The 26,680-nt window shown below is 36.6% G+C and overlaps 1 long non-coding RNA gene across 1 annotated transcript; it reads left to right on the top strand.

Moving 5' to 3' along the window:
• The first annotated feature begins 5,151 nt into the window (after positions 1-5,151).
• On the top strand, positions 5,152-24,419 carry LOC111914596 (uncharacterized). Its single transcript, XR_008232116.1, has 6 exons — positions 5,152-5,325; positions 5,679-5,747; positions 6,500-6,565; positions 22,327-22,389; positions 23,476-23,518; positions 23,888-24,419. It is a non-coding gene; the product is annotated as an uncharacterized LOC111914596 (long non-coding RNA).
• Positions 24,420-26,680: the final 2,261 nt, after the last annotated feature.

Raw genomic sequence — 26,680 nt, 5'->3', positions numbered from 1 at the left:
TATTGATTATATTAATAATAATAACTTGGATAAAGCATCATTATGGCATTGTCTTCTTGGACATATAAGCAAGAAACGCATAGGACAACTCCAAAAGGATGGAGTCTTGGAGTCGTTTGACCTAAAGTTAGATGATAGTTGCGAATCATGCTTACTTGGAAAAATGACAAAGTCACCCTTCACAGGCTCTTGTGAGACGGGTGAAGGTTTGTTGGACCTTGTACACACGGATGTGTGTGGACCATTCAAACATGCCACAAGGGATGCTAATCGTTATTATTTGACTTTTACTGATGATTACAGTAGATATGGATATGTCTACTTAATCAAGCATAAGTCATAGACTTTCGAAAGGTTTAAGGAATTTAAACAGGAAGTCGAGAATCAATTGGGCAGGAACATTAAGATGCTTCGATCCAATCGAGGTGGTGAGTATCTTAGTTCAGAGTTCCTCGACTATCTTAGGGAATGTGGGATTGTCTCACAATTGACACCTCCCAAGACACCACAGTTGAATTGTGTAGCTGAGAGGCGTAATAGAACTTTGTTGGATATGGTTCGTTCTATGATGAGTCGAGCTTCGCTGCCAATCTCATTTTGGGGGTATGCCTTAGAGACTGCCGCCCGTATCCTTAATCTAGTCCCTACAAAGAAAGTTGCCAAAACTCCTCACGAGATGTGGACTGGTAAAGTACCCAAACTAGACCACATCAAGATTTGGGGTTGCGAGGATTTTGTGAGGCGCGAGACTCATGATAAGCTAGAACCCCGAAGCAAGAGGTGTATTTTCATCGGCTACCCACAAAGATCCTTTGGTTACATCTTCTACATACCTAGTGATAATGTGGTCTTTGTAGCAAAAAGAGGAGTCTTTCTCGAGAGAGAGAGAGAGAGAGAGAGAGAGAGAGAGAGAGTTTATAAGCCAAGGAGACAGTGGGAGGCAAATTGACCTTGAAGAACTTCAAGAGTCAAGTGGTGAAGGAACTTCAAACCATAACCCTCAACTTGAGGAGGAAACTCCTGTTGAGCCAATTGACGAGTCTGTACCTCTGAGACGTTCCACGAGAGTTAGGAATGCACCTGAGCATTACTATGGTTTCCATATTACTGCGGAAGGTGAGACACTTATTAGTGACGAGACACCAGTAGGTCTGGATGAGCCTAACAGCTACACGGAAGCCATGGCAGGCCCTGAGGCTGCTAAATGGAAAGAGGCTATGGATAGCGAGATACAGTCCATGTATGACAATCAAGTTTGGAACTTGGTTGACCATGTACCTGATCATAAGGTAGTTGGGTGCAAATAGATCTTCAAGAAGAAGACCGACATGGATGGTAATGTAGACACTTATAAGGCACGACTGGTTGCAAAGGGTTATTCTCAAACTCCGGGAGTTGATTATGATGAGACCTTTTCACCAGTGGCCAAGATAAAGTCTATTAGGGTTCTGTTAGCCATTGCTGCATTTCATGACTATGAAATATGGCAAATGGATGTCAAAACTGCTTTCCTTAATGGAAAGTTGGCTGAAGATGTTTACATGGTTCAGCCTGAGGGTTTTGTCAGTACAAAGTACCCCAATAGAGTGTGTAAACTCGAGAAATCCATTTATGGATTGAAACAGGCACCTCGCAGATGGAATCTTTACTTTGATGAGAAAGTCAAGGAATTTGGCTTTTCAAGGAGTGAAGATGAATCGTGTGTCTATATCAAGGCTAGTGGGAGCATAGTCAGCTTTTTGGTACTGTATGTGGATGACATACTACTCATAGGAAATGACATCCCAACCCTGCAGGAAGTAAAGTCCTAGCTTGGGAAGTGTTTCACTATGAAGGACCTTGGTGAAGTTGCATATATCCTAGGGATAAGGATTTTGAGAAACAAGAGTAAAAGACTAATTGGACTTAGTCAAAGCACCTATGTGGATAAAGTGTTGAAAAGATTCAACATGCATAACTCCAACAAAGGTGAGTTACCCATTCAGAGTAACGCCAGATTGAGTAAGACACAAAGCCCTAGTACTGAGGCTGAGATAGCAGAAATGAGTCGACTACCTTATGCTTCATCTGTAGGATCGATCATGTATGATATGACGTGTACTCGACCTGATATAGCCTTTTCTTTGAGCATGGTTAGCAGGTATCAGGGGAACCCTGGCAAGGCACACTGGACTGCGGTAAAGAATATCCTCAAGTACCTGCGAAGGATTAAGGACTGGGTCCTTACCCTTGGTGGGAGTGATAGCATGAGAGTTGTAGGGTACAGTGATGCTAGCTTTCAGAATGACAGGGATAATTTCCGCTCTCAGTCGGGCTGGGTCTTTACCCTAAATGGAGGGGCAATTACTTGGAAAAGTTCCAAGCAGGAGACAGTGGCTGATTCCACTTGTGAATCAGAGTATATAGCAGCAAGCGAGGCAGCAAATGAGGCTATATGGCTAAAGAACTTCACCGGAGACCTTGGAGTTGTACCAGCTATAAAGGAGCCAATGGAGATTTTCTGTGACAGTAATAATGTGGTTGCCTAAGCCAAGGAACCAAGAGATCATGGGAGATCCAGACACATTGACAGAAAATATCACTTCATCAGACATCGAATAGAAGAAGGAATCCTCGTGGCAAAGAGGGTATCATCGGATGAGAACCCAGCAGATCCCCTCACGAAGGGACTGACTCGGGCTAAGCATCTCCAACATGCTCGGAGCATAGGGCTGAAGGATGATATTAGTTTTAGTAGTTAGATAATCTTGAAATTTGTAAAAATGTAATTGACATTTGATGATAAATAAAAGCTATTATTTATGAGTAAAGTGTTGCTATCACTTGTCAATTGTTTACTATATTTCTTTTGCATGTTTTGACTTCCAGAATAATTATGTTTGGTTTATCATATTATTCGAATCTCCACAGTCGTTCATACGTCGGAAGTAGGTATGAATCAAGACTGTCATGATTGGTTGCAGAGGTCTAAGGTGTTGGACATAGGCTACAACAATCATGAGTGCTCATAAGTTTTGAGCATTGGACTCAACCCACACTCACTGGAATCACTTCATGGAATTTATCTCGAGTGATCGTGAGACGGTAATATCATATAAGTCTTCAAACCTAGAGATATGATTTGTTACTTACAAGTTGGTTATGCATTGATTGTACGAAAACGCATTGGTAACTCGATGTTATAAAACGTGCTTTTGTGTATAATTCAATGAGTGATAGAACAAACATATGAGTCGAAGTTTATCTGTTCCTTCTAGGATTAGAAGCGATATCTGGGCCCCTCGATGATTTTGTTTTGACCTATGTATCGGGCCCGGTCAGAACTAAATTGATGTGTTCAGTTAAGTTCTATGTCAAACAAATCGGAAATCGGGAAAAAAATGATGGACAATAAGTAAGACCATGTTCCATGTATTTGTCCGGCTGATATCTAGAACAGAGGATTATATGATCACTTATCTAAAATGACACGTTCTAGTTCAACAGAGTTTAAAGAGCTACGATTGCTGATCGGTTCCTGAAGTCATACTTGCAACTATAGTTATTAGACTTATCCAAGTGGGAGACTGTTGGATATAGTGTCTGAGTCCATAACTATATTTGGTATGTGCTTGACCCGACCCGGCATGGTCCATTTGGGTTGCACTTCACCCGAACAATTTATGGATAATCTTTTGAGAATAGTATAAGTTATGATTTATTAATATATTATAAGTTCTAATATATTAATATAAGATCATATTATTTAATTAGTATTGATCTATAGTTAATCTAGGATTAATTTAGAGATCAAAAGTATTACTAATTAAATATGGGCTTCTACATTTATATAGTGTGGGCTAATGCTTATTTGGAATGGGCTAGGCTTGCATGGAAAGTCCATGGATACTCCATGGAGCTTTAACCCATGGATCTCATGGAAATGAAGAGACATGGGTATTAGGGTTTACATGGATGTAACCCTAATCCACCACACTATATAAAGGAGGCTTTGGTTCTTGAAATCACACTAGTTGAGTGAGTAAAGCAAAAGGGCCGATTTCAAGATAGTAGTGACTATTCTCTCAAAGTTCCAAGTTTGTGGTGATTTGTGATTTCCATTTGAGGCATCCACACTATTTGTGCTAGGCTCTAAAACTCCAAGGAATCAACTACAACTACAAGGTAAGTATTTCTACTGTAACGCCTGCAGATCCGGGCTAGTCAATTTAGAGGCAATAGGGGTCGAAAACGACTTTTCGACAAAAAGATTATTTAGAATAAATAATCTTAACCAAGTTGTAGAATATGTCACAGGGTTTCCGTGCATATAAAGAACGCCGAAATCCGAGTTATAACGAAGAAGTTATGACCCGTCGAAGTTTCGCGTCGGAACCGGCACGGCGCCGAGAAGCGTAAATAGTAAATTTATGATAGAGCGAGATTTAGATTTAGCGCTCTAAACGAAAGTCGTAGAATATGTTAAACTAAGAACTTCGATAAAAAGAACGCCCAAATCTGACTTCGTATGAAGAAGTTACGATTTTTCGAAGTTTCGGATTAGCAGTGTACAGTCCGAAATTCGAATATTAGATCGAGCGATTTTTAGCCGACACAACCTAAACGAGAATTGAAGATCTCATTATTAGTAGTGTAACAATAAAAAGACAGACGAAAATGGACATCGGATGAAGAAGTTATGAGATTTTAACGGACCAATCCTGTCCCGACCTGTTAAAAATGTAACTTTAAAAATAAAGTCAAAATTAGCCGACGGAGTCTAAACGAAAGTTGTAGAGTACGTCTCCACCTACGCGTGGATATAAATAACGTCAAAAACGGAGTTCGTATGAACGAGTTACAAATTATAATAGCATATTTACGTATTAAAATAAAGTATAAATTATATATACGTACACATATATATACATATGTATATATCATTAGAAAGGTATCGACGATGCGGTCATTATAAGACTAATGTTGAGTTCTTTCGACATTAGTTTAGTGCAAATATCATTAAATCTATTTAAAATAGTATTATAAAGGGGTGTTTAGTTGTTTATATAACTATAAGGTCATTAAGTAATTATGGAGGGTAGTTTTTGTAAATTCAATTACTATAAATAAGAGGCTTGGGCTCTCATATTTCTTGCACCAATCTCTTGATTCAAGAGTCTTTCTCTCCTTATCCCCCGAGCATTTCGGTCCCTCGTGATTCGACTTCTCTTTCTGTAGTTTTAGTATAGTAAGGTGAGCGCTGAAGCGCTGCACGAATCTTTCTTAGAAAGATTCAGCGACGAAGTTCTGCCCCTACAGAGCCCGACTCCTAGCTAAAATCCCCTTGTAAGTAAGTTATGCTTATCCTATTTTAAATATAGTTTATATTTAAAATTAGTATTGTTATTATAAATTTATAATAAATATTTGAGCTATTATTATGAATTATTTAAGTGTCGTTATAATATCTTTTTAACTACTCGCGGTACGGGGAATCTGGTTTAAAGGGCCGCATAGGGTTGTTGGATTTCAGAAGTGCTATATGCCAAAATGGTCCTGCCCTCCGGTGTTTTATGTCTGGCCCCTGTCTGTACATAGTGGTTGGAAAGTATTGTTTAAACGCTTATATAATAATAATAATAAGACTAATAATTAGTCACGGTAAATCTTAGACTAAAATCTAGTGGTAATAATACTAGGTTTCGTCGAAGGAAATTATTTTAAAGTAAACGAAGCGCTGTCCGAGTACCGAGTCACCACCTCCTCAAGTGAGTGCATGGTCCCTTTCATCTTACACATAGATATGATGTATTTTAATATAAATTACGTGTTATGTGTGCATATTGTCTTAATACTTGCTGTCTATGCTGGTGAAAGATTTTTATACATGTTTTAAATGATTTAAACTGTATAAAGTATTTTATATCTACAAAATATGTTGCGTAAAACATGGGTAGATGAATGATGAGGGATAAAAGCTGAAATAGAGGAACATTAGTAGTACGGACCTAGTGCCCTATAGGTAATACATTGGCAGCAGTGGACCAAGTACCCTATAGATGAGCACTGGCAGCTGCGCCACAACCCGTAGATGTTTTAGATCTACGATAAACGTCCTAGCAGCTGCGCTCTAAGGACAGTATCAACAGCTGTGCCTAATAGGGAGCCTTATGACCATGACAGTGGCGTTAAAAGGTCAATACCGGCAGAAGCGCCTCATAGGAAATGTCCCAATTCTGGCAGCTGTGCCTAAGTGACAAGATTAGCAGCTGCGCTTGACCAAAGTGTCATTGGCAACAATGGACTTCATGTTGTTTCCTTAGGATGATCCTTAGGAATGAATGAATGAGAAATAGCTGATTCTTCGGGTAGATCCTTAAGAATAAAGAAGATAATGGGGATGGGTAATTGGGTTGATTATTTGATTGTTTAAACATAATAATTATATTATTGTGGGTTGAAAACCCTATGTACTCACCAGGTTTCCCAACCTGACCCACTCAGTTTATTTATATCACAGGTGTTGATATGAAGTGACACTACACTGAGAGATTTAAAGAGATGTAGATCACTAGTGTAAATAATTGTAAGTTCTGTTTATGCTTATGTTTCTGTATTAACGATGACATCCCAAACGTTTTAAAATGAAATAAATACGTTTCTTCAAAAATGTTTTAATAACGTATTTACCATGTTTTTCTGGGAACAAATTCCGCAACATTTTTATAAAATGAAGTACTCTGATTTTTATAAAGCATAAACAACATCGGTCTTTTCTGGCCGTGAAAATGGGGATGTCACATCTACTAGCTTTATTTGATTCAAGTTCCCCATGCCATGCTAGTTAGGATATGAACCTTGGAAAAATAATTATTTGCATGTATCTTAGACAAACATAGATCCAAGGTTTATTAGGGTTGCATGTACACTTAGGAAGTGTTAGAATGCTCAAAACCCATCAGTTTCTTGGTTAAGCGGGTCAATGGCACTGCAACCTTGGAAAAGTCCTGGATAAATCTCCGATAATAACCCGCTAGGCCCAAGAAACTACGGATTTATGATGCATTCCTTGGTACTTCCCACCGCATCACCACCTCTACCTTGGCTGGGTCAACCGAAATTCCCCCTTCATTAATGACATGCCCTAAAATCTGAACTTCCCGCAACCAAAACTCACAATTGGAGAACTTCACATAAAGTTTCTCCGACCTCAGAGTCTCTAATACCTCCCTCAGATGCCGCTCATGCTGCTCCTTGGTCTTGGAATAGACCAGGATGTCATCAATAAAGATGATCACTGACTGATCCAACATTGGTCTACATACCCGGTTCATGAGATCCATGAACGCTGCAGAGGCATTGGTGAGCCCAAATGGCATCACCACAAACTCATAATGCCCATATCGGGTCCTAAACGTTGTCTTTGGTATATCCTCATCCCGAATCCTCATCTGGTGATACCCCGACCGAAGATCTATCTTGGAGAACCAAAATGCACCTTGAAGTTGGTCAAACAAGTCATCAATCCTAGGAAAAGGGTAACGGTTCTTCACTGTTAGCTTGTTCAGCTCTCTATAATCAATGCACATTTTGTGTGATCCGTCCTTCTTTTTCACAAACAAAATTGGTGCTCCCCACGGAGAGCTACTCGGACAGATGAACCCTCGGTCTAGCAACTCCTGGAATTGCGTAGATAACTCCTGCATCTCCGGGGGCGCTAATCGGTATGGTGCCTTTGCTTCGGGAAAAACGTCCTGATACTCCTGAATCACCGGCATACTATCCACACCTACCACTGTCTCCACCCTTGTATCCGAGACATGAGCCAAAAATCCTGTGCAGCCCTGTTGCAGAAACCTCTTAGCTCGTGTCGCCGAACAGAGGATCGGTCCTCGCGAGGCCTTTTCCCCATATATAACTAGTTCTCCCCCACTTAGGGTTCGAACACTGATTGACTGGCGCCCGCAATCTATCATGGCCCCGTGAGATCCAACCAATCCATGCCAATAATCACCTTCGATCCTCGTAACGGTATCGGGACTAAATCGATGCGAAACCTCTCGCCATGCATATTCAGAACACAGTCTCGATACACCCTTGCAGCACTCATGGTGCGGTCATCTGCAATTTCCACCTCAAGCGGGGAATCCAAAGTCCCTGGCATATCTCGGAATTTCTTGCTAAGCTCAAGAGACACAAATGATCGGGTAGCTCCCGAGTCGAACAAAACGTGGACCGACATACCATTGACCAAAAAGGTCCCTAAATCACCAGAATACGTAGCAAAATAAGCATAACGAAATGAACATGGAGAGAGAAAATAAACACGTACCAGTCACAACATTCGGCGTTGCCGAGCGTCCTCGGTAGTCAGCTGAAAAGCACGACTCTTAGCCGCTAGGGCGTCCGCCTTGGTAGATCGGCCATCGGTGATCCTCAAAGTAGCGGGCGTAGGCATCGCTACCGCTCTTCCTCCTCCCTGAAACCTAGGGCAATCGGCCTGCTTGTGGCCGGTCTGGTTGCAGTGGAGACATATCAGGCCCTTCCTGGGGCAATCCTTGCTCACGTGGCCCGGTTGACCACAATTATAACATGTCATGCCTTGTCCCTTACATATCCCTCCATGTGACCTCCCACATTTGGCACATCGGCCCCGACCCTGCTGGTCCCGACTAGACGAATCCGAGGACTTAGGCGTTTTAGCATGTCCTACTGCTGCCTGGGCCTGCTCCGGCTTCCGCTTCGTGCGGAAGTCCAACTCCATCTCCCTCTCGCGGGCCTTATCCACCATCTCATTTAGGGTCTTGCACCCCGTGAAACTCACAAACTCCCGAATGTCATCTCTTAACATGCAATGATACCGGGTCCGCCTCATATCCTCGTCAATAGCATACTATGGTATCAGTAGAGCCCGCTCCTGAAACTTGGCAGTGATCTCCGCCACCGTCTCGGTGGTCTGCTGCAAATCGTGGAACTCCCGTACCAGCCACTACACCTCAACGGGTGGTGCAAACTCCTGATCAAAACGTCGTACGAACTCGGACCATGACATCTCGGCCACTCCAGCCGGCCCCAATTGGCTAGTAACCTTGCCCCACCAATCCTGGGCCCTATCCCTCAGCATACATGAAGCAAACCCCACCTTTACTGCATCCAGGCAAGAACTCGTACGCTGGGCATTCTCAATATCCGTTATCCAACGCCGACTGACAATGGGGTCCCTGGCCCCGAGAAACTTCGGTGCTCCACACGCCTTGAACTCTCGAAACGAGGGAGTTCGGGCCCCAACCTGGCCCGCTGCAACCTCAGCCCTGAATGATCCGAGTCTCTCCTCTATAAGATCCATGATACCCTCCTTGACCGTCCCGAAGATGATCGGGGTCGCTTCAAGTATGCCCTTTCTAACCTCGGCTGCAATAAGCTCTCGCAGCCTCTCATCAATAGCACCAATAGTGTCTCCTGATCCCGCCCCAGATCTAGATCCTAGTCCTGATCCCCCTGCTCCAAATCGAGTCACCACCACGCTGAACTGAAAATTCATAAAACATAATGATCAGGATGTCTATAACAAGAAACCTCCCAACCGGTTCTCCTCCTTAGAGTTCTCAGGTACAACATGAGTTTGGGTAGAGGTCATGTGCTTCCAGTAGTACGGGCCCAATACTACCCTCCACATCTACCCGTACCTTTCCCTTGATGTCCCACCTGCTAACTCCAACGCGCCTCGTCCCTCACACCTCATACAAAAAGAGGAAATAAGCCCTAGACTGCCCTAGCAGTTGTTCTACTAATACCAATTCATCATAACACGTTGCCTTTATGCATGCAAATTGTACACAAAAAGGATCAAATAGACTTTCGAATAAAGATTCTACCCTAAGACCACATCCAAACAAGGAAAAGAAATTAAGGCCAAATCAATCATTCTGAGTCTATAAGCTCCTAGTCGTATATAAATATAAAAGCATACACATAACAAGTTCCACATATTCACATAGCTCTAATAATAGCGTAACATGTCCATCATACAAGGGAATCAAATACTTGGCTCGGCTGATCACGCGCGTCGCACTCTTATTATTATTATTTTTTTTTAAAAACAATTTACCATTTCCATAGTTTGAGTCCCGACACACCTGAGAGTGTGCTCGAATCCCTAAAACCAAGGCTCTGATACCAACTTGTAACAACCCAATTTTTTTTTCATTTTTAATTAATAAACATAATTGCATTAATCATAAATCTCATCACAATTGTTTTCAAATCCACCTTTATTACATTTTGTTTAAAAACATCAGAGTGTCCCAAAAGGTAGTAATAAAAGAGAGATAAAGTGCACGTCGCGCCATCACGCCTTGCCCTTGCCCTTGGGCACGAGTGTACCTGAAACACATCCACAAACGGTAAGCTAGAAAGCTTAGTGAGTTCCCCAGGGCACACCCACACATAATCAGAAAATATCTCATACATACTAATCAGCCATACAAACATATAAACCATGCAAACAAACACATAGGGAAGCCTTGGAAACCCTCCAGGGTCTTACTCCGGGTGCCATAGGAACCCCTCATGGTCTTAGCCCAATGCCTCGGGAACCCCCCGAGATCTTCCATACCAACATAATCACAAACACATAGTTTCACAGAATGATTAACACGTAACACATCTCATATAATGGGCCGACCTTGGTGCCTTAGACCCATGGGTATGGTGAGGAGACTCACCTCCGTTTGCCGAAAACCAAAGCTGCTCTCCTAATAATTCGGAATCTCGCGGGTTGGATAATAGTATTAAATAACATTAGATCCTTAAATTAATCAGGAGGGAAAGACCCAAGCCCCAACACTATTCATGCGGCCCAATTAATCTTTCTTTGAAATGGCCCCAAAGTCCAAGTCCAAAATCACTAATGGGCCTCTTAGCCCAATAAGGCCCTCCCAAAATTCCATGACCCAAATCCAAAGATATGGCCCATATTTCACAGAATGCAGTCAGCCCAAATACCAAGTTGAGGCCCAAAAGTCGCCAGCCCCAAAACAGGAACGACCCAATCTGTCTTGCGTACGCTCATCGTACCTCTTTGGTATGCGCCGCGTACTGGGCTCCCAAGGCTACGCGCGGCGTACACTGAGTACGCCCGGCGTTCGCCCGAGTTAAGCACTTTCCCATTAAGTGCTTAATATCCCAATCTTTTACATCCAAAAGCTAGATCTGAGTTCTTTAACACTTCCTAAGGCATAAAGTTGCTAACTTTATGTCTTTGCATGTCCCTTATACTTCCAAAACCCTCATCAAGACCTTTCCAAGGTCTTTAACTTATGCTCAAGGTCAAGACTACCACCAAGGTCCTATTTTTATGCTTCTATATGGCTTAAGGACCCCATATCTGACCTTTTTAACCAATGGGGATGACCAAGCCAACAAATGAGGTCCAAGGCTCATCAAAGGGAGCAACTTCAAAAACCCTAGTAAGATCTAAAGAAATAAGGGGAAAGATGCAAGCTTTTTACCTCCAAAAGCTCTGAAAGATGATTATGATGCAAGATCCAGAAGCACCCACTTGATCTAAGCTTTCTTCACCAACTCCTCCTTTTGAAATGGGCACTAAAGACCACACATACACACTTATAATGCTCAAAGATGCTCTCTCAAGGTTTCCATAGATGTAATAACGTTTAAGGGCAGTAGAGGCTCTCTATGGTTCAATCCAAGGAGCTTAAAGTCGTTTATATAGGCCTCAAGTCCGAGAATTAGGGTTTTGCTTCTCTGGCGCGTACGCCCCGCGTAACTCATGGTACGCCCAGCGTACCCCCAAACACCCACGACCAGAAAGGGACGTAGTACGCTAAGCGTACACTTAAGTACGCCCAGTGTACTAAGGGACCTTTCATGCCAAAAATTCTTATTCAAAGGTTCCAAGACATACCTTTATTTTTCTCGGATGTAACAAAAAAAATCATCAAGCTTGTCTCAAAGGTCTTTTTAGGTGTATTCATCACTAAAAATAATATGTAATGGATTTGCATCACACATGTCCAAAAAAACAACGATCTGATTCTAGAATCAATTGTCGCTCAGTCTTCATCGTCATTGGGTTTGTTTTTCCAGTAATATGTACGTGTACCTTATCACCTTTTAACATGTCCAAAAAAATTATATGTCATAGTTTATATTTGGAACCGTTTACAAATAACTTGAAACTAAATTGTGAGTAGACATTAGTAAGTGCAAAGGCCAGTTAACTGGTAGTAGGGTTGGAACCCATGGCGGAAGAGGAGGTTGTTGAACCAGTCGTTGAGACTCTGGAAAAACCAACAAAATCAAATTTAATAGAGACAAGAAACAATAGTCTAGAAGCTAAACTTTAGCAGAAACAACCGAATGATCTGTAGAACCTCTTATGCAGGCAAGTAATGAAATCTTGATTAGCAATTAAACAAAAAGTGATTGAACACGAGACTTGGTTGGGAGATCCGAAAAGAAATGAATTGTGGTAGTTGTAGCGTAGCAAACAACATAGGGAAGAGAAGAGTAATATGGAATTCGGCGAAGATAGGATCAATTGGAAAACAATTTCTTGCAAGTTTGCTTTGCTAGGATGCATACACCAGAAGGCTTGATACCATGTGAATTAATGTTGAAACCCTTCATTATGGTTACGTGCATAAATCAATATATATATATATATATATATATATATATATATATATATATATATATATATATATATATATATATATATATATATATATATCCACACATATTACAAAGGAGCCCCTATATTATACAAAGAGTATAAAGCAACAGAACAAACTAATATTCTAACATTAAGGATGATGGTAGATATGTATATTGCATACTCTTATTTCTTGGTAGGGTGGAAACTACTTCCTCTTAATTAAAAAAAAAAAAAAGACAAGACTCTATATTCCAAGCAACTAAAAATTCATCAATCGTGTATACGGTTTTGGTATGCCTACATAGAATATTACAGAAATTATGTATTTCACTACAAACCGAAGATAATTAAAATGTTGACAAACATATCGTTAGCACATCGATACTCTTAAGGCAATCCTCCTACTACATAGCTTTCAGTCTTGTGCATGCTAGACAGATAGACATCTTTCCCCTATTATGTTGTACGAACATAGTGGAATGAGAACATGTCTCCAATATACATACATGTCGATATAAAATGTTCATCATTAATATCATTTTGTTTCGATAAGTCTCATGCCAACGTGGATGGATTTATTATTGGCATAATAATATAAAAGACCTTAAGTTTGACAAAAGCATTTGGTTTTATCGTTTTACGTATTTTTGGTTCATTAAAGTCGAGGTTGTAATTTTTTTTTTCAATTTTACCTTTTTTTTGCAGATTTATCCGGCAAAACCGAACATTTCCGTCAAACTTAAGTGCTTTAATGAACCAGAAATATACAAAACTTAAAATTAATTAATTAATTTTTTTTACAGACTTTCGGTTTTAATAAACTAGAAATACACAAAAGGATAAGATCAATATTTCTGTCAAATTTAAAAACTTTTATGGCAAGTATATGAAATGGAACGATTTATGAAATGTATACAATACTTTTAATAATTAAAATTTGTAGTAATGGTAAAATTTTGAAATGAGGTAGTGTAGTTGTTGGTTTAGCAAATGAATGGGTCAGAAAGGCCAAAAATTTGGAGTTTAGAGGAATTAAAAGTTAACAATTGTTGTTGTTGGGGGGGGGGGGGGGGGGGGGGGGGGGGGGGGGGGCGTTAATTAAAGAAAAAAAAAAGGAATTTTCTGGCAGTGGGGAAAGGCTGCTTGGTCTTGAAAGCCTCTTGAGCCCAAAATGGAAACAAGACAGTGCTATTGCATGGTAAATCAGGATATAGGGATAGGGGTACGAAGATGGTTCTATTTAATATGTTAAATTTTATATATATATATATATATATATATATATATATATATATATATATATATATATATATATATATATATATATATATATATATATATATATATATATATATATATATATATATAAAATTGCACATACCATATTTTTAGCTGAAAACAACTTGGTTAAAACATAATAAAAACAATCAACACGAAAACAACTCGTTAAAACATAATAAAAACAATCAACATGACAAATACAAAAAGTCTAAAATAAAATACGTCTATATTTTATGTAATTCATATTTAATCGTATAAAAAACAACAAATGTAAAAACACGAAAAACACATGTCAATATTGTTTCAGTTTGTATTTAATTTTGAAGACAATATGAGACAACTCCGTATTTTCTATATTTGATACCAAAACTAAATACTACGTCGTGTTTTCTATATTTTCTATATTTGATACCAAAACTAAATACTCCGTATTTTCTATATTTGATACCAAAACAACAAATGTAAAAACACGAAAATTAAATACTACGTCGTGTTTGCTTTAGTTGCATGAAAACAACCTGGTTAAAACATAATAAAAACAATCAACACGACAAATACAAAAAGTCTAAAATAAAATACGTCTATATTTTATGTAATTCATATTTGATCGTATAAAAAACAACAAATGTAAAAACACGAAAAACACATGTCAATATTGTTTCAGTTTGTATTTAATTTTGAAGACAATATAAGACAACTCCGTATTTTCTATATTTGATACCAAAACTAATACGAAACTTAATTTTATTTCAAATCGTTTATTTTGTCATTATTCATTCATCGTCCATAAAACTAATGAGTAGTTTAGATATTGAGGTAATAATCAAACATTGTATTCTTTAATATTGAAGTATAAGAACTTGAACATGATCAATATTATACTTCAATAAATAAAAATACAAATATTTTATATATTGGAATGTTTGAAATACACCGTGTATTATTAATGTATACATTTAAGTATTAATTTTGATTTGCAATTTTAGATTTTCGTTCTTTGCTATAAATTAAATTTTAAATTACATAACTAATTAAATATTATATATTTACATGAATGAAGAGAATACTAGTACAACAAATTAAAATATAATTAGTTAGAAAAAAAAAACCATTATGTGATATTAATATATAAGAAAACAGATTTAAGTGTTATAAATAATTGGGAATCATTTCACAGCTGAGCAATAAAGTGTAAGATGACAAGACATAATATGTTTGGTCTGAGTAGTGTTTCCCTCATCATGTTGAAAGCGACCTCACCATTGTTCCTAGCATCCTTTACCTTTTCACCGAGCCTAATTTCACACACACACAAGAGGAAAAGGGGGGGGGGGGGGGGGGGGGGGGGGGGACACATATATTAAGAATATATAAAAAAAATGTCACTCAAATAATTAAATTTGCCCAGTGACATCAAATGGTTAAAGGACAAAAATATACCTCAAAATTGGATGTGTTCTGTAAAAAAAAAAAAGAAATTTGAGGGTGAACGTTACAAATGGGAAGGTCAAAAGAGCACTATATGAAACTGTACGTTATGTTTAACTGATAAAATTATAGATGTTACATGATTAAATCTGACATTACATTCGCCGTCGAAATATTAAGGATACAAACTGAATGCCAAAATACTAATAATACAGGAATAATTCTGTAATAATAGACATTATGAAAAACAATAAATAATCCTTGACGTTGAGCTATAGTTGTTTTTCTGTAATACTTTCCGGTCTAGATCCATAATAAACTATTTACAAAATTAACTCATTTTCTTGCAACATATAATTTCCACACAAACCTAAAATAACCAACTTAACTTGAACATTGTATAATTTAACTCACTGGCCTTCTTATAAATAGTCTGGCAACGTGGTTTCTTTTAGTAAATCGATTGGACACAAATGATTTAACTGTCAATATCATCCTCATTAATGTTATCAATTCAATTCCAAGATCTATTTTCATATCTTTTATAAATAAATTTTTTCTTTCTTTTTTTGTGTAGTATTTATACAGTGTCTATAAACATTATGTTCGGTAGAATAGATGAAAAAGTAATTTTTAACTATTATTTTTTAAAACCCATTCATTGCATTCCACATCATAGTTTCAATTATATTATGAATTTATCCATCTTGGTGCTTGTCTCCCGAGTTTTTTTTAACGGTTGGACGTTATATTTATAGACATTATAGGGTTTGGTAACCATGACAACCAACAAACTTTAAGTTTTTGGAATCTAAATACAAACCAATTGTACAAGATGGTAACTAGGGGTGCAAACGAGCCGAGTGGAGCCCGAGCCTGACCAGACTCGGCTCAGGCTCGTTTAGTTCTAAGAGGCTCGAGCTCGAGCTCGGCTCGATTCGAGCTTCTTGTACTGAGCTCGGCTTGAGCTCGTAAATAATTATACAAGCTCGACTTGGGCTCGGGCTTGGGCTCGGCTCTATTTTTGTCTGACTTGCCTGAATAAGCTTAAGTTCGGCTCAAGCTCGTTAAGAAACTCGTTTACTAATACCCTAAATTCCTAATCCACAAATATGTTTTTATTTTAATATATAAAAAAATAAGAAATTATATTATATAAAGGCTCGTTTAGGCTCACGGGCCCAATCGAGCTTAGTGACATAGGCTCGAGCTTGAGCTCGTTTAATAAACGAGTTTGGCTCGGGCTTGTCTAAAATCGATTTCGAATCGAGCTTTTAGCGATCCAATCTCGAGTAGCTCACGAGTAGCTTGACTCGTTTGCACCCCTAATGATAACTATATTGTTAAAAAAATTATATTTTCTCATCTTCTTGGTTCCAAACATAACCGGGTTACAATACTACCAGATATACCAAAACATGCTCAACATGATCGATTCCATAGTATTTTATTTGGCTCTCGACAACTTTAACACATCTATACCATGACATACTTCATCTACTGAATTAACATTAGAAAGTGGTATGTCACAAAGTTGGCAACTTTATGGTCCTCTAGAGTTCCTAAAGCATCATATCTTATGGATCTAAGGATTTGATGTGGATTGTGAATCTTGCATGAGTTTGGGCCATTTTCTTTTCTTTTAACCTATGATGTGTAGAAGACATGCATGGAGCATGAATGTCATAAAGTTATCATTTTTATGAACCTTTGGAGGTCCCTAAATCATCTGGAAAAGTTGGAGTTGAAGACTCATTAGATTAAGGACTGAAACCACTAGGATTTTGCTTCAGACAGTGGTCACGTCGCAACCAGGAGAGTGTTACAAAATGGCGATGGAGGATCCCTCGATTAATTTGTTTGGATATGTACACGACATGACCATGGGAGGTTCACATCGTTGTGGTGGCTGTTGGGTTGTCTGTGACTGAGTTTGCTGAGTTGGAGTTTGGTCGAGTTGGAATCAGGATGAGTGCATTCTCACGATGTGACCATCGGTTGGTCATGAAGTGAGAATTAGTTTTTGGTATTATGATTGTTGACTTTGACTTTGACTGTTGACTTCTGGTGTGGGTTGACCTTTGCTCCTAAGGGTTTTGGAGTGTAGACTGAGAGAGTACTCTTTATTGTTGTTAGGGGCCTTGTAGGATCAGTCTTCGTTGGGTGAGAGTTGTGGTGTTTAGCTGCTACTCGCGAGATGAGTCTTCTCACTATACTTGCATGTGTGATACTATATGTATGTTGACCAGTTGGGTTTTATTTGTTGTTTTCTGTTATATGTGGATTGAGTTGCTGATAACTCATGTACTGCTGGAAGTCCATGGAACTGTTGATAGTCCCCAAGGCTACTGATAACCTGTGAGGTGTGCTGTTAATCCACAGGACATGTTGTTAGCTCATTGGGACTGCTGATAGTCCCAAAAGTTGTTGATAACCCTTAGCCGATCATTATTATGTGCTTATAACACCCGTTTCCTAGATTGGATCAGTTTAGGGCATTAAGGAGTCAAAAAAAAAACTTGGTTTTGGGGGAAAACCGAGTTTCATGACGTGACCATAGAGTGGTCACGACGTGACAAGCTGAGTTGAAGAATACGCGTAATGGAGGGGTGGTCACGAAGTGACACATAGCTGGTCACGATGTGAAAGGGCTGCAGCCTAATCCCATTATCTTTTAGGGGTTGCTTCATATTTAAGCACCCTAACCTCAAATTTAGGGTTCATTTATCTCCCTCCATCTTTGTTAAGCCCCATAATCCCTAACCTTAGTTCATCTTCGTGATTTTGGCTTATTTTAGTGGTTTTGGTGCTCCTTGTTAAAGAAAATGGTCCCTTTGGTGCACTTTTTCAGCAATCAATCTTGCTCCTCACTACCTTGTTTTATTTATGGACCTTTGTAAGTCCTAAATGTCTTGTCTTTCTCTCTTAAGCATGCTAAATCTAAGTTTTATGCACTTTTCTTCATGTTTGGGTTGGGTAGCATGCATGTGATCCATAAAGTTAGCAACTTTATGGATCATTGAGGCCTTTTAACTTGTATATGTCTTAGATCCAAGGATTTGTGGTGTTTTGGACTCCAAGCATTAGTTTTGGCCTCATTTTCCTTTATTTTGACCCATTTAGTGTTCAAGTCATGCATTGGACATGCATGACTAAAAAGCTACGATTTTCATGGTCATTTGGGTTGGGGAAAGCCTTTTAGAAGGTTAGTAGGTTTGGATTAAAGGATTAAGGACTCAAACAAATAGGATTTTGTTTCATACAACGGTCACATCGTAACCAGGAGAGTGTCACCATGTGACGATGGGAGGTGTTAGGTGTAACGACCCAAAAATCTCATTGTTAACAATGTTAGCCTTCCGTTATACATACGATTAAGTTGTACGTATTTCGTGTCGGATCACATGTTTATTATATAATAATATTAACAAAAAGAGATTATTTATGATTTAAAAGATTTAATTAATATTTTAAATGATTATTTAGGATTTAATTGATACTTAAAGTATTAAAAGATCATCATTATATACTTATAAAGCTAGCATTTTTCTTTTCACCACATTCATTTGAAACTCCTATTCATTTTTCCTTTCATCACATTCATTTGAAACTCCCAAGACTTTTCAATTTCTTTCTAATAATGATATAAGTTGGTTAATAAGGTTAAATAAATATAAAACCTAAAGTGTAATCATATATAAACTAAATTTCAATATTAAAAGAATATATTTTCTTCTACTTATAAAGTTATGTTTTTAACTTTTAACATATTATACTTAATTTATTAGGCCTAATATGTTGTTGTATGTAACCATTATCATTTTAAAGCTATAACTTTTGAACAATTTGTATAAAATACTTAAATTGTTAATTTAAATATAACTTACAAGATCAACTTAAATATAAATTTTTGTTTAACTTAAACAATCTAAAAAATATTTTGTAAATAGTTAAAAGTGATAAATTGTAGTGTCTTTCTAATAATGATTATAAGTTGGTTAATAAGGTTAAATAAGTATCAAACCTAAAGTGTAATCATAAATAAACTAAATTTCAGTATTAAAATAATATTTTTACTTCTAATTATAAAGCTATGTATTTAACTTTCAACATATTATACTTAATTTATTATATTTAATATGTTGTTGTATGTAAACCATTATTAATTTACAGCTATAACTTTTGAACACTTTGGACAAAATACTTAAATTGTTAATTTAAATATAATATTACAAGGTCAACTTCAATATAAATTTCAATTCCACTTAAAAAAACCCAAAGAATATTTTGTGGATAGTTAAAAATGATAAATTGTAGTGTTAAATGCAAAAAACTAAATTGTAATATCAATTTAACTAAAATATTTTCTAAAGATATTTTTATAATCGTTAAAAGTTTTCAAATAATTAGCTTAAAATAACTTACAATAACAATAGTTAAAAGTAACTCTATATAAATGATTATATTGTTACCTTTAAAATAAAAAAAAAATGTTTGATGTTTTAAATAATTACAATGATAGAAATTAGAACGTTAAGCAAATAAATTTTAAAAAACTAATTAATAATAACTACAACTATAAATAACATTAAACTATATATTATATTATATTTTATTCATAAGTAACCCGCGGGTAGAGGTCGTTCAAAAGATTGAGATTATACAGTTTTAATAGATGTATATATTATCATATAATTCAAAATAGAGTAAATTACATGAATGGTCCCTATGGTTTAGAGTAATTTGCATGTTCAGTCCCTGACTTATTTTTTTTAACTCGGAAGTTTCCTACTATTTGTTTTTATTACGCACTTGATCCATGTCTTATCTAAAAAGACCATTTTCCCTTGATTTTTTTAATTTATTTAAATAAACACACCCCAACCCCACCCATTCACTTTACCTTACATAACCCACAATTTTTCCCTATTTAAATAATAGTCTTTTTATGTAAGACAGAGACCAAACAAGTAACAAAAACAAACAGTAGGGACAAAACACGTAACAAAAACAAATAATAGGGACCTTTCGAGTTAAAAAAATAAGTTAGGGACCAAGCACGCAAATCACCCCAAACCATAGGGACCATTCGTGTAATTTACTCTTCAAAATAATCAATATATTAAATCTCCTTAGTATACGAATTATTATATCAAATTTAACAACAACATTATTGTTATATTTAAAAAAACATGTAAAGATTTTAGTTATATAGATGCTTCTGCACAACGCGTGGGCATTCGCCTAGTTTATAGATAAATTAAATTATTAAATGATACGGTTGTAAAGTAAAACAAAAGGAAAATTATAGGGTTAATATTGTAATAAGTCTCAAAGATCAGGGGATATAATTGAAATTAGAATTCAATTTGTAAATTGAATTCTCTACACTCATAACTCACGATTGTAAATTAGTTTTAATAAATAACCCTACGTGATCAAGGAAACTGCCGCATCCTATCTTTTCTTCTTCGTTTCCGTTACGATATCGATTCGCATACTTCCCTTACACCCTAAATTCACCAATCACACTCCTTCCTTATGGGCTGCCATATTTGCATCGACTAGAGAAAGAAAGAGTGTTGCGTGTTCTGGAAATCAAAGCAGGAAGAAACAAGGCCTTCTTTGCACCTGGTAAGTTTCCTTCATAAACTTGAAAGATCATACACTTGCTAATGACTGTGAATGTATTAATCCCATGTAGCAGTTGCATAGTAAATGTTAGTTTGTGAAGCATATATTTGATACCATGTTGCTTTGCTGCCAAGTTGTAGCCCTTCCTTTCCTTCCCTGTTCTTGGAACTTTATGTCAACCCAATGCTCTTAATCCTTAAACGAGATATGTATGACTTTCTTTTTGTTACCTGCTCATGGAACAAATCCAGATGGGATAATAGCCCATGCGTGTACTGGTGTGTTTGGGATGTTCTTCATGAGCAGCTGCTATTGAAGAAAGCTTATGTCAAAGCTTATACTTCTCTCTTTTCTTCTTTTTCTTCTGATTTCACGATGAGGGGCAGCCAATAAACATACATCTGTTTCACTTCTTTTCTTTTGTCTACTAACCAAGTTGATTTGCTGCCAAATCCACCCTTATCACATGATATTTTCTTCTTCTGTTTAACGATCTTATTACCTGAATTTAGCAGCCATGTGAAGTGGGTAATCCTTCTGATTTTATTAATCTACTAGTCTCGAAACTACAGACAGTTATATCCCTTTGTGTCTGGCCATAAAAGAAAATAGTGTAGTCGTGGCCTTCTTATGACAATATATATAGATATAAGTTGATTAATTAACTTATAAACAAGTTAATTACAGCTACCAAAACTTCACCGGATAAGGTCTTTAATGAGATTATGTGTGTATATTATTATTAGAACATGACCGGTTATCGTAATTGCATGAAATTTTGAATTTGTTAAGTCTAGTTGAAGTTTAAGTAATCATCACATAAATGCCGTGGCTTATAATTTTGGCAATATCACGTGCTTTATTAGTAAAGATAAAATAATACTACAATAGTTACATGCTAATTTTAAAGTGTTAAAAATAATCTAATTTGTTAGCACATATTAAAAGCTATGTTTATGAACTTGCGATTCACATAATGAAATAATGGTATATGTCTTAATAAGGAATTTTGTAAATGAACGTGTATAATTTATAAAAGAGTTTCTATCTAATCACAAATTATATGTTAAGGTGCATGACATGGAATAGTTAATTAAAAGCACAAGTTGGTGTCAACGACTTTGTAATATAAGCTTCATTATGGTTAGTTAACATTGAAGGATACTAACATACAATTTGATTAAGTAATAAAGCAAATCGAGGCAATCGTAATTTATAAACAACAATAGACTAGTCTAATAAAGTAATATGAGATAAGCTAAATATGCGAGTGTTAATCATGTTTATCTTAGCCTAAACTAAATAAATATATACTTTTTGTTTAGGTATTTGTTGAGTAAAAGAGCTACGAATTCACGTTTTGAAGTGATTTCACTACCAAACCAAAGGTGAGTTGATAGACTTTTCGTAAACCTTGTACATAGTCGAAAACTACTTTTCGGAAACGGCTCGATTAGTCAAATTAAAATATTATTAATTGTTGATTATACCTATATGTGCAGTATATGTCATTGTTTTGTCTTCTGTGACATTTGCATGCTTAGTAAATTTGGTTGACATGCCTATGTACTTGATATGATTAATTGCAACTATGATATGCTATATGAAATGACGTATGATATTTGACTATCTTCTTGGTATAAATTTCATGAATCTTGAATATGATAATACGAATATTGCATGCTTGTACTTGATATATGATCGATTATGCGGGGTTATGCATAGAGGGCAAGGGTAGAACCTAGCACTTAGCATGAAACCCTATCCAGATACCTTCAAACCTGGTTGGTTGAAAAATACCTCCTAGGAAAAGAGCTTAAGCCATTTACGAGTTGCTCGGTCTTTCTAGATGCCCGTGCGACACATGGTACGTGTACACTTCGGTGTTTGCGGACTAGAGTGATGTTGGCCACTCGAACGAGGCTTGTACAAACATCACGTAGGTGTTGGGAGGTGGCGGACGAATGCCATCGCTTGTACCAACACCAGAACGACACCGCGATGTACTTATACATTGCATAGTCGCAGTAGTGAAAGTGGAGTCTTAGGGTCGGTGTGACGGGTGGGAGTCACGAACCACCTAAAGCATTTGGCTGGCCAAGCACACAAGTAGCGAACATGTTTTTCCTTTGGGGTTAGGTATCACTATGAGACTACCTACGCCTATACGATTATGATAGATTCCTTTGATATGATGATGTACGATTACGATATGATTATGCATGAAATATGATTGATGTTACACTAATGAATGATATGTAAATGGATGATACAAAAATTGAATGATTGAATTTTATGCGAATGATGATTGATTATTGATTGACATGTCATTTTTGTTTATTTGATCATAATTTGAATGATTGACCCGTTAGGGGATGATATGTTTTCCTTTTCGTTGTGTACAAACTTCTATTGGCTCACGAAGCATTTGCTGACACTTGTTTCTTTGCTTTGCGCCTTTACGATTGGTACAGGTAGCTTAGGAGCTTGGCTTGGTGAGATGGGGTCACTTTTGGGGTAGTTTATCATTAGAATAAAGATGGAACTTGGAATTGTTATTTAATTTTGAAACTTATGCGTTCGCTACAATTACATAATTTTGATATCTTGGTTTTGAATTGAACGTAACATTGTGGTTTGAAATGTTTTTGAAATAAACAATGTTATAGTCTTCCGTTGCATTTTCCGTTAAAAGATTTTAAAAATAAAAAAATGAGTGAAAATCATGACGTTACATTAGGTGCATAAATTGCACCTTTTCATAGGTTAATTTCATGTTTATTTATAGCATTACATTGCATTTTTAGTGAAATTTTCATTCATTTCGCATTTTGGGACATTATCGAGGATCTATCTACATTTCACCAATTTATGTGGATGTTTCAGGGTGATTTGAAGAAGGGAGCATGCTTAGGATGTTCGAGGGAAGCTCTCGGTGAAGTTTCGGAGATAAATTGAAGAAATGGAAAAAAAAAATCAGAAATTGACTATTTTGTACTACATTACACGGCCCGCGCATTGGCATGTCATACATTACGCGGTCGTGTTTTGCAAGCAATTCAACACATCAGGGCCATTACACGTCCGTGTAACAGCAATGCATACGTTACACGGGCCGTGTAACGTGATTTGACTGATCTTTGAATGTGTAACTCCTGATTTATCTTTGGTTCCTGGGATATTTTGACATAACTTCAACTTGGGACTTCAAAAAGGGGATTTTGGGAGATCATACCACTACTTAGCACTTTGGAAACACTTTAATTTGCATTTTGTAAGTTGATTTTAAGATCAAAACTTGTTGAATTTGTAGTTTGATTTAGCGTAGCTAACTTCTCTATCATTTCCGATTCCAGATTCTTAAGTGTTTGTTGTTAGATTGTAATTTGCACTTGATTTTATGTTTATCATCTAGTAATCTTTGATTTGGTCTTAAATATTTGTTTGATTGGTTCTCTTTTCACTTGATCAATGAATTTGGGTTCTTATCAATCTAGTTAGTCAAATTGTGAAATTTGTATATGTTTTATGATTTGATGTTGGTAAAATGCATTTGATTGGTTGTAAATAGATCAAAATTACTTTAATCAAAGATTAAATGTTCATATTCCCGAACTTATGGGGAATGTTGGACATTGTTGGTAATTGTTGCAAGAACTTAATGTCATTTAATGATTGGATGTAAAAGCTTATTTGAATTGAATCAATTAAATGAAATTTTATTTGAAGAACATATTTTGAATGAAACACTTTCGTTAATTTGGATATTAGATCTCATTAATATCTAAATTACCAACCTAGATTGAACATGAATTACGGTCACATTACACTTTACAACCCAACACATGTATAGGAATCAGAATCGGAAATGTATTTCTCTTATTGAATTTTAGTATTAATTTTGTTTGTTTATGAAGTTTAATTTGAAGTCATACATAACCCCCCCACTTCAACATTGATTGTATGATGTGTGCGAACATGGTTGAATAAGAAGTCTTGTATTCCTGTGGATCAACCCTGCTTACTCTATACTATCTTTAGTGTACATAGTAGCAGTGACTTGTATTTTATTATTATTATTTTATCCCATTATTTGTTGGTTTGACCACCAAACAAATTGGCACTATTGTTAGGGACACGGTGTTACTAATTGTTTATACCAAGATTTTTGTGAGCAGGTACATCTCTACCTAAAAAAAATATGTGGCCCAAAAATGAATACTCCTTACATTAAGGACCAACTTTCTGAGCTATCCCAGTTAGTTATGATGATTGGAAATGAAAAATGTGTGCAACTACACCCCGTCCATATGGTATTTGCACTCAAGTAGGACATCCAACCGATATGTGTCCATATTTACAATGAGAATGCGAAGAAGTACAAGAAATGGGAAGCTACTACTAGCCAAACCAATGGATTTCTGATCAACATCAACATGATCAATGGTGGGACAACAAGCAAGCTTGGGAAAAAAACCAATCACAAGCTTAGGGAAATGACCAATACTAACAAACTCCACAGTTCCAACAACCATATCCTCCACCTCCTCAACAAAATGAAATGTTGAGCATGTCCTTGGAAGACATTGTGAAAAGCATTGCCAGTACTACCCAAATATTTCAGGAAACAACCAAAGCTAGCCTCAAAAGCTTAGAGGAACAAATTGCACAACTTGCTCAATCTGTGAGTATGTTGGAAACTTCAGGAAAATTACCATCGCAGACTGAAGAGGACCCAGGGCATACCATTTCTGCCATCACCGTGAATGATGGGAAAATTTTTGATGACCCAAGATTGCTATTTGAAGACAGAAGAGAGAGACGGTTTTTGGAGAACTTCTGGCGATTTTGGGAGCTCTTGAAGATTTCAAATCATTGCAAACACTTTTGATTTCAATTTGTAAGCATTAAACATTTCAAATTCAATCTTTCTCTTTGATTTGTTCTAAGCCATGTGTGGCTAAGAAACCTTAATTTCTAGTTCAAAACATGTTTATTGCTTGACTTGAATCATATGATTTGATGTTTGATTTGTGATTATATTCTAGTGATTATGTTTTTGTTTAAACTAGAACACTTGAATTTGATTTGTGTTTGATTGACCACTTTCATGAATTGAATTTTTATGTAGTTAATTAACTTTTAGGGAACTTAATCGTTCTATTAAGTTAATAATTGGTAACAAACAATAAGTTTTCTTATTGTAAAACATATATCACATGTTTTCACACTTCCGAGCATATGAGAAGAAATGAACATTGTTGGGAAGTTTGTACAAAACTTAATGCAGTTTTTCAATACAATCTAAGAGGGTGTTTAGGTTGAATTAGTAAAGCTAGGTCTAGTCAAAGAGCGTGTTTTGGTTAGATAATTTGGCAAGCAATAGGTATTGGAGCATGTTAATATCTTTCAGTACCAACTTAGAATAACAATCATGAAATACATCAAGTTATAATCAAGTTGAACAACAATATTGAGAACTAGAACTATAACCATTCAATCAAATTGTTTATAAGTTTATTTCATTTTATGCATATTTTTAAAGTAGATTGTTATTTTATTATTTCACTTTTGCAAACAAAACCCCCTTTGGTGATCAAAGTACCTTGCGCAAAAAGGTATAGACTTTTATCCCGTGTCTTTGTGGTTCGATCCTGCTTGCCTTGTACTACTTTTTAG

The sequence above is a fragment of the Lactuca sativa genome, chromosome 4 (assembly GCF_002870075.4).
Source record: "Lactuca sativa cultivar Salinas chromosome 4, Lsat_Salinas_v11, whole genome shotgun sequence".
NCBI classification, from domain to species: Eukaryota; Viridiplantae; Streptophyta; class Magnoliopsida; order Asterales; family Asteraceae; genus Lactuca; species Lactuca sativa.
The sequence above is the reverse complement of the archived record's forward strand: the minus strand, read 5'-3'. Positions and strand labels throughout refer to the sequence as shown.